The 9,918-nt window shown below is 40.5% G+C and overlaps 1 long non-coding RNA gene across 1 annotated transcript; it reads left to right on the top strand.

Moving 5' to 3' along the window:
• The first annotated feature begins 3,092 nt into the window (after positions 1–3,092).
• LOC148777562 (uncharacterized) lies at positions 3,093–8,465 on the top strand. Its single transcript, XR_016037500.1, has 4 exons — positions 3,093–3,227; positions 3,917–3,949; positions 6,950–7,114; positions 8,279–8,465. It is a non-coding gene; the product is annotated as an uncharacterized LOC148777562 (long non-coding RNA).
• The last annotated feature ends 1,453 nt before the right edge of the window (positions 8,466–9,918 follow it).

Raw genomic sequence — 9,918 nt, 5'->3', positions numbered from 1 at the left:
TGAAGAGGTGCTATTTGAGACTGAACTGCGATAATGGAAGCTACTGATAACTAGAAGAAACGCGCTGGGTCTGCACACCGTGCTTGTGCACACAGTCAGATTTACGTTGCTGAACAGTCATTGTGCAGCCCTGTTTGTTTCTCAGCTCCTCTGAGGGAGGAACAGGATGAGAGCTGATCTTTGATCCTAACACCAAATCTTCCCGGGCCTCTTCACCCTGAGACTTCTAATTACATCTTTTCTCTCTTATGTAAACTTAGTACCTTATCCTCTTGTTTATCTGTGTCTAGTTAATTCTTGTCTTTATGAAACTCACTCATGTATCCTTGCCCATCCCAGTCCAGGACTACTGCAGAATCTTCCCGTCTTTGTGAGATATCTGACAAGGGGCAAGGGGCCTGATTTTGGACCAAGTCCTTGATGCTCCTCTCAAGAGCTCCCTTCAGACTGAGGCCTAATTTTGGGTTTCCTTTCAGGGCCTACGTCCTTTACTAAATGATTCAAATGAGAGTGTGCACTGCTGGTGGGGCCAGGTTTGTGATCATTGGGTAAGTTCAGAGGGTAGAAAAAGGTGTGAAGTTTGTATGGAGGAACACTGTAGTGTCACAAATTTAAGATGTCATGTTATGTGTTTTGCAAACTGTTTAATATAGGAACTATAATAAAAATGACAGGTTACTTAATTTGAAACTTTAAAATTATATTGTGAATAAAATTAAAATTGTGTTAGATTGTAAAGCCTTGTGATTTTTTAAGAGTTTAAAAATATTAAAATATCTTTTATATGCTAAGTCTTGAAAATGATAAGATCAGAAGACAGAATCAGCTACTTAAATAGAGAATCATGAATGAGGAAGTTCAAACGTCAACAAATACATGCAGTATGCTCAAATTTACTATAATCCAGGAAATGCAAATGAGCATAACAAATACTGCTTTGACCGATCAGGTTGCAAAGTAATATTGAGATACATTTACTTCTGGCAAGATGGTCGGAAAAAGCACTCTCATATTTCCTTTCCTTAAATAATAATTTTTTGAGTTCTTTGGGAAAGCAATTTGATACTACCTATTAAAAACATTCATGAGTTTATTAATAAGCCTGGCAATCTAGAGCATTGATATAAAATATTTGGTAGGAGTATATTAAAAATGAATATCAATGGCTTTATGATTGGTAGCAGCAAAAAACTAGCAGTGACTTCAATTTCTATCAACATGGAAGGTTAGAGTCAACTATGATATAACAAAACCATTTAAAGGAATGATATAGATCTATAGTGGCTGACCTAGATTTGTTAGACATCATGTTGAGTGCACAAAGAAGAAAGAATATTATGCTGTTTTGTATACCATATTATAAGAAACATATCAACATATATATAGATTTGTATATGTACAGATTTATATATAATAAGAGGAACATGGAGAAATTCATTTAAATTTCATTGAATTAATTTAAATGAATGAATTAATTATACATTTATATATAAATATATCACTTATTCATATAAATATATATTAATTATATATGTATATTAAATATATAAAAATTAATGTATTAACTATTTATATAAACAAATTATAATTATATAAGTAATTAAATATTAATTGATTTAAATTTCATTTAATTTAAATGAATTTAAATTTCATTTAAAATTCATCTAAATTTGTTATTGGTGGTGGTTTGGTTTAGTCACTAAGTTGTGTCTGACTCTTGCTACCCCATGGACTGTAGTCTGCTAGGCTCCTCTGTCCATGGGATTCTCCATGCAAGAATACTGAAGTGGGTTGCCATTTCCTTCTCTAGGTTTTTGATAGTGGTAAACAATAGTTTGGAATGCTAAGCATGGAGAAGCATGCATTTGTATGTGCATATAAGTGTTTAGGAAATGTATATTAACAAAGTAATAATTACAGTTTCTCATTGTGTTAGATGGTCTGGTAAATTTTACTTTTTATATATACTTCTATTTTAACTTTCATAATGATAATTATAAAAAAACTAAGTGACAGGAAAGGGCAGTAGTAAAACATTTTGGAGAACATTCTGGATTTAATTTCAGTTGTTAATTGGACCTAATTTTAATTTGAGAATATGAATGTATCATTTTTGGGCTTTTGTTGTTGCTTAGTCTCTAAGTTGTGTGTGACTCTTTGTGACCCTATGGATTGTAGCCCGCCGCCAGGCTCCTCTGTCCATGGGATTCTCCAAGTCAGAGTACTGGAGTGAGTTGCCATTTCCTTCTCCAGATCTTCCTGACTCAGGGATTGAACCTGGGTCTCCTGCATTTCAGGCAGATTCTTTCCTGTCTGAGCCACAGGGAAGCCTGTTTTGTGCTACATATCGTAAACATAACCTCACTTTCCATCTCCTATCATTCTTTCCTTCCTTCTTACCTGTGTTATTATTTATTAGGCTTTATCACCTTATATATACAAAATATTCTTTTCCATTTTTCTCTCCTTCCTCCCTGCCTCCCTCCCTCCCTTCCTTCCTATTTACTTATCAACATATGGGTTTCAACAACAGGGTGTATGGCGTGAAATTTTTGTGTGCTTTGTTCACTACTGCTTCCTTAATGTCTAGCGCTCAGTGATTATTTGTAGAATGAATGTGTGGAGTCAAGGCATGCCTTAATTAACAGACATCAGTTTCGTTTTCTTTTGTTTTTCTCTTTTTTCACATGAGCAGGAGAGAAGCCATAGCTGGAAGAATGCACAGCCTGACTCTCAGAGGGTGGTTCTTCCATCAGGCTGCTCTACCCTGATTAATCTCCTTTGATGAGAGACAAGCCTGAGTAAGCTTCTGAAGTCTCTGAAGGGAGCACTGCAGATATGACTAAATCAGGAGGACTGGATGCGGGGGTTTTTCATCTTGTCAGAAAAGACTATAATCATGATACCATTCTATCTACAAGGGATGAGTGTGTCAGAATGAAATGATTGATATTATGATCTTTCCAAGAGCCTCAGGCTGTGCTATTTTTTTTTTTCGGTGGTTTCTCTGAGAACCAACCCTCTTGGCATGAACTAACCCGGATTCAGGTCTGGCATCTTCTGATCGGTGTTCTCTTTCTTCCTATATAATGTCGGTGTGGAATCCTGGAGTCAAGATTCCTCCAGGCTCTGAAAATTTCCTGTGATTCCTGCTTTGCAATTGACCATCATGAAGTTCTTGGCCTTCCTGACACTGGTGGCAGTTTCCACAATCCTGGTTTCCAGTCGTAAGTAAAGATTCTTACCTGAAAATAAGGTTTGGAGGAATAGTTACATCAAGATCAGAACTCTGTGTCAATGTGGGTTTGGGGGAGCCTAGAATGCTGGCCTCTCCTGTCCTCTACTCCAGTACCCTGTTCCATCACCATTTTCACTGACCCTTCACGATAGATTAGACTCTACCCTTGGACTTCCCTGGTGGATCAGACGGTAAAGCATCTGTCTACAATACAGGAGACCTGGGTTCAATCCCTATGTCAGGAAGATTCCCTGAAGAAGGAAATGGCAACCCACTCCAGTCCTCTTGCCTAGAAAATCCCATGGACGGAGGAGCTTGGTGCAGGCTACTATCCATGGGGCCGCAAAGAGTCGGGCACAACTGAGTGACTTCACTTTCACTTCACTTAGACTCTTTCTAATTCAATCAGATCATAGCTCATTTCTGACCTTGGAACCCAGTTTCATGGTCAGAGTCAGTAAAATCTGTTTAAGAATACAAATCTGAGGTTTATTTCAGGAAATCAAAAGTGAGCACATACTGTGGGATTTTATATTATCTATGCATCTTTCCCCCTCAACATGTGCATCAAAAACTAAAGTTATTTGACTCCGAAAGCCTGCACCATTGTCCATATTCTTCTCTCCACACCCAAATCTGGTGTTCAACTCACGTCCTATTTTTATTTTTCTCTTTCAGAGGATACAACAAATGCTCCACAGGAAGCACCAGGTGAGTTTGCCCTTGCACCTCAACTCCTTCCAGCAACGACCATTTTCCATCCCAGCCTCATGTCAAAGTTTCCATAGGAGATAGGATATAAGGATTCCTAAGCCCAAGCCTGGCAAAGCCTTCTGCCTGATTCAAATGTTTATGGTGAACATAGAAAGTCTGCTTATTTCTTACACATTATTAGAGATGATGAACACTCTGGCATGGATTTATATAAATTGTGGGTCAATCATTGAATTTTTTTCAGCAGAGAGGAGGCCGTGGTCTGATGTTGTGGCCTGAGAATTTGGGGGAGGTGCATGTAGAGCCTTTCTGATTACCGTAAACCAAAGGGCTGAATATACGGCCAGTGTGTAAATGAGAGGCCACTTAGCCCCAGTGATAGGAATAGAATGGAGAAGGAAATGGCAACCCACTCCAATGTTCCTGCCTGGAGAATCCGAGGGACAGCGGAGCCTGGTGGGCCACAGTCCATGGGGTCGCAAAGAGTCAGACATGACTTCATTTTCACTTTTTACTTTCATGCATTGGAGAAGGAAATGGCAACCCACTCCAGTATTCTTGCCTAGAGAATCCCATGGACGGAGGAGCTTGGTAGGCTGCAGTCAATGGGGTTGCAAAGAGTCGGGAACCGACTGAGCAACTTCACTTTCACTTTTCACTTTCATGTGTTGGAGAAGGAAATGGCAACCCACTCCAGTGTTCTTGCCTGGAGAATCCCAGGGACGGCGGAGCCTGGTGGGCTGCCGTCTATGGGGTCGCACAGAGTTGGACACGACTGAAGCGACTTAGCAGCAGTTAGCAGCAGCATAGGGATAGAATAAGATAGTTCTACACCTGGAAATCCCACTTGGGAAAGACAGACAGATTTCAGAAGATCACCATGAGCTAGACACCAACCAGGAGATGATCAGAACATATGCAACTAAGCAACAATCAGAACATTTTGAAAATAAACAGACTTACTGTTTACTCAGTGGCCACTGCCACCGAAAAATGGGATGAGGCCTGAATTTGGCCTTGGGAGGTTTATAATAACAGATTCTGAAAAACTGCATCCCTGCACATAGCCAAGACAGGAATATAGGTGAAAGAGAAAAGAAACTAGCTGAAAGAGGACATTACACCACAACCTGAGATGAATTACAGTATTTTAGGATATGCCACCACTTCTTGTTAATATGCATATGATTATAGCACCATGTCAGTTCTGGTTAGACCATATAACGTCAAGGAGGAACTAATGAGGTAAGCCTTGGTGTCTGACCCCAAAAGAGAAAATCTGTGGTCTTCTACCCTTCCCATTTTTTCCTTTGATTATAAAAATGCAGCCCTTAGCAATTCTCTGGTGGTCCATAGGTTAGGATATGACACATTCACTGCTGGTCCAGGAACTAAGCTCCTTCGAGCTTCGGGATACGGCCAGGAAAAAAAAAAGTAGGCAGCCCTCTTTGTTCTCAGGGCTGCAGTCCCTTGCCTGCCTGCATCTCTCACAAGTGTTCTACTCTAATTAACTCCCTCTTTGCCTGTTACTTTGCCTCGGGCTGAATTCTTTCTGTGCCTGAATTGTTTGCACCAAGACGAAGCTACACACCAGGCACCAGGTGTGCCGTGTGAATTGAAAGGTTGTGCATTAATGTCGCCTCTTCAGTCAGGAGCTGTGGGTTCCAGGCCCAGTCTGAAGTGCGATTGGATTCAAGTCCCATTGAAGAGCGTGGTTTCACCATAATGAGGAGAATGTAGTTCCTGAGAATGATGCAGAAATGAGGGCACAAGGACCACGTGGGAGAGTTGGGATAACAGGATGTGGAATGTAGGGGCCAAGTACAAGTAGGGCTGTAAGCTCTGCTCTTTGTAATGGCATCGACACCTGATTCCCAGGCTGAGGTTTGTTTTCATTCTTTAACCTGAATCCCAAGGTTGTGGACCAAAACTCCTGGTCATTCTTGGACTGCCCCCACAGCACCCTACCCATTCTATCTTGTGTGTTGAGCTCCCCCAGGCATTCTGAAGATTCCTCTTTTCAGCCTCAACAGCTTGGGAACTTGGGTTCTCTGATGACATGGCACTGACTCTAGTCTGACCTCGCATACCTTGCCACATGTGCCATATGGAGTCCAGTTAAAAAATACTCTCTTTCCTCCATGAGGCCTGAGTCAGCACAGCTAGAGTACAGGTATGGAGATGGTGATGAGACGGTTTTCGCCTACAGTTTGGGGGTCTGACTCTTGCTATTTGTTAGCAGCTCTGTGGGGAGAGATAAATCTCATAAATCTTGGCAAGGTCCTTTTGAACATGAGGTGGGTGAAAGAGCATTTGCTTATTCTTATTATTCCCAGAAGAGTACCAATATTTCCCATTATGTAGAACTTCAGTTCAGTTCAGTTCAGTCGCTCAGTTGTGTCTGACTCTTTGTGACCCCATGAATCGCAGCACACCAGGGGACTCTCACAATTATTGCTGTATTACAAGTTCCTACAAAAGGTATGACAAATATATCTCTCTGTCGGCCAGAACCTGCAAAAAGGGATTTTGTTGCATTAAAAGAAAGGAGATACTCCCTCTAGTCTGAGATGCATCAACTGATTCTTCTCTTCTCCTCATACTGCAGTGCTCCTCATACTTAGAACCTACTCAGTTCTAAGTCATTCTGTGGGAAGTCCCCAGAATGTCAGTCCGCAGGAATTTCCTTTTTGTCTCTCACCAGTGGTTCCTGTGAATAAGGACATATGTAGATTTGGTCTTTTGTGTTCATGCTAGCAGAAAGTATTTGCCTGTGTCTTCCCTCAGCCTCATTGCCCTAGCAAGGAAATGCTAAATTCTTTCTCTCTCACGAAGGACAGGGCTAGGAAGAATGAGCAAGAGGAGAGTTGGTAGCCAGGGTAAAGGTATGACAGAATTGATGACATTTGCTGAGATGAATTCAGAATGAGAAATGCACATTCAAGCATGTTGCCTGAAGAGTCACATCTTGATTTGAATGTTTCCTCTTAATTTCAGCTTCTGAAGCTGCTGCCACGAACTCTGCTGACCCCAGTGAAAGTACAGATGCCCCCACCACAGCCTCTGCTGATTCCACTTCCACTGCTGCCAGCTCAACCGGGGCTGCATCTACCACAAAGGCTGCCTCCACAGCCAGTACTAAACACACCACCACTCGATTGTGTAAGGTCACCCCATAAGTACTTTCTTCATGGATCTCCTGGATTTCCTATGTCCACTATTCTCAGCATAGACTATATTTGGGGGGCAGAAAAAGTCATGAGAAAAGTCCTGTTCTCTTTTCAGTATTTTCTAAATCTTTGTGGTTTTACAAATCAAGCCAACAGACAAAATCAGAGAAATCAAAACTTTTGAGCCTCTTGTTTACCAATTTTATCTGCATAGCTTTTGAAATTTTGGAATTTAATAGGCAAAATTCATCATTAGTAAAATTGACAATGGAGAGACCAAAGTGTGTCCCTCCATGTGGTCAAGTACCTGGCTAAGTCTGTTTTGTTTTGCTAGAAAATTCTTGTTTCCTTTAAAGGTCTTTCTAAAAATAGAAAATATCTTTACAAAGATGCTTCCTTGAGGCAGAATGCTTTGAGTGTTATTCTGGGTATTTCTGGGAATTTGGAATTCCACTATGGTTCATGGTAGAGTCTTCCTATTCCTGGTTCATTTCCCTCTGACCTTAAACAGCCTGGTAAAATCAGTGACTACTATGATTGAGTCTGAATATATGACAGGCAATGTGGTATCAAATTCACATATATAATGTAGGGTTGGCCTAAAACTTCGTTCAGATTTTTTCATAAGATATGGTCAACCAAATAGTTCAAATCTCATAGTAACTCTATGAAATAAATATTTTAAAGATGATGAAATAAAAAATTGCAACAGAAACTTCCACCTGAATATTGTGCAGTAAGAGATGAGATGGATTGGTACATAAACAATGAAAGTCCTGAGGAATCTTAGAAATATTTATACTCTTTCAGTGCATGGCTCCTGGCTCAAAGTCCTGTACTGGGTAGTCAATGGGTGAGAAAATGAATATTTGTCTTTTAGCAAGAGAAGCTTGGACTGCTACATGCTGTAGCACATGGAAAACTAATCATCTCTCTCTTTTTTTTCTAAACTTCCCACTGATCTAGGCTTCCATCCCAGGCTCCACGTCCAAGTGCCTCTGGACAGGAGTTAGGTGTTTATCTTCCAGGAATGTAAATCTCTCTTTGACCATGAATTCAGTGCCATTTGACATTTGTTAGTCTTCTTGCAGATTCCAAGGTATAAAGCCACATTTTCAACCTTTTTTGAAAACCTCTTGTCTTTTTTCTGTTTCAGGTATCATTCCATGGCTTAAAATATTTTGCTGAGTTATCAGTGAGATGGAATCAGCCTCGGCCTTCTGCATTTGATCCTGCTGGGCCGGGCCAATATGTCCCTCGATTTGTTTTAAAGCAACGACTTTCCATCCCTACTATATCTATCCTATCTCTAATCAGTGTATCTACTTTAAAATAAAAAAATAATGAGCAACATGAATTAAAGGATTTTCTGTAGGTGCTGGTGTGATTGTCCAAAAGTTTAGTCTATCCAAATGATAGAGTTTGAACCCTACCTAGTTCTTTCTTGGGTTAATGTTACTAAATAGACTTTCTGCATGTTTATCCAATTTAAAAAACAGGACACGATCCTTTGGTTTATCACTAAAGACTAGAGTTTTCTGTATGTGAGTGCACTAATCAACATTACCTGGGTACAAATGTCCACTCTGATTCCATCAAACTCTGCTATTAGCTGACCCCTAATTATTCTCATATCCTCAGTGGCTTAGCAGGTGAGAAAGAGGGATGCACTCCTGAGGTCTGGGAACTAGCCTGACACACTTGCACTTTGGAATTGTTAGGGTCTGACCTGATCTCAGAGCTTAGAAATGGTTCTCTCTTATTGCACACGAACAATATCACAAAACACCAACATCAGAGAAAGGCACACAGCGACTTCCATAATTTTGACCAACTCATAATTTTGTTTCAGTACAAACAAAAACAAGATCAGTGTACAAACCATAAAATACTATCAGTAAATATCACCCTCTCCCAAGTAATGAGTTCATTACATATTACAACTTTAGCCCCACTCTAGCCTCTTCTCCTCTCTATAAGGTTTGTTAAGACACTCAGTTATAGCATTATTCGTGCTCCCTTAGAGTCACCAATCAGAGCAGAGACCTGCTTCTTTAAGCCCTCCCCTAAGTCACCTCACATTTACTCAAATCCAGTAACAAGTCCTTTCTTACACCCTTGGATTACGGTTTATGTTCTCCCCACTGCCATGAGTACTAAACCCAACCCAACTTAACTATAGCTGTGTGCCTGGTGGTTTGAGGCTGGAAGACTTTGATACCTGAATGTATAATTAGGATGCACGTGGTATGAGAACAAGGTGTGGTATCTTTGTTTTTCTCCCTTTGGCTATTTGCTGGGTTAAAATTTGCCCAATTCTGGGAGGCTTGGTTAATTGGAGCCTTTACAACTGCCTGAACCATCACCATCAGTAAACTAAGCAGTGCAAATTCAAGGAGAACAACATTAATGGTCTGATTAAGGAAATGATTGAGGACGAAATTCGATGCTGACAAAATTTTCTAAAAAATAATTATCTGATTCCACTTAATAACAGATGAAAATGAAAGTGTTAGACACTGAATCGTGTCCGACTCTTTGCAATCCATAGACTGCAGCCCACCAGGCTCCTCTGTCCATGAAATTCTTCAGGCAAGAATACCAGAGTGGGTTGTCATTTCCTTCTCCAGGGAATCCTCCCAAGTCAGGGACTGAACTGGGTCTCCTGCATTGCAGGCAGATTCTTCACCATCTGAGTCACCTGGGAAGTCCTATAATAACAGGTAGGAGAGACTATTAAATGTCAGACAAGGTGAGTCTGCTGATTATTTCAGCTACCTGACATTGAAATAGGCT

This window comes from Moschus berezovskii, chromosome 6 (assembly GCF_049115385.1).
Source record: "Moschus berezovskii isolate FMDL1 chromosome 6, NW_MosBer_1.0, whole genome shotgun sequence".
Taxonomy (NCBI): Eukaryota; Metazoa; Chordata; class Mammalia; order Artiodactyla; family Moschidae; genus Moschus; species Moschus berezovskii.
This window is presented reverse-complemented; position numbering and strand designations above follow the sequence as displayed.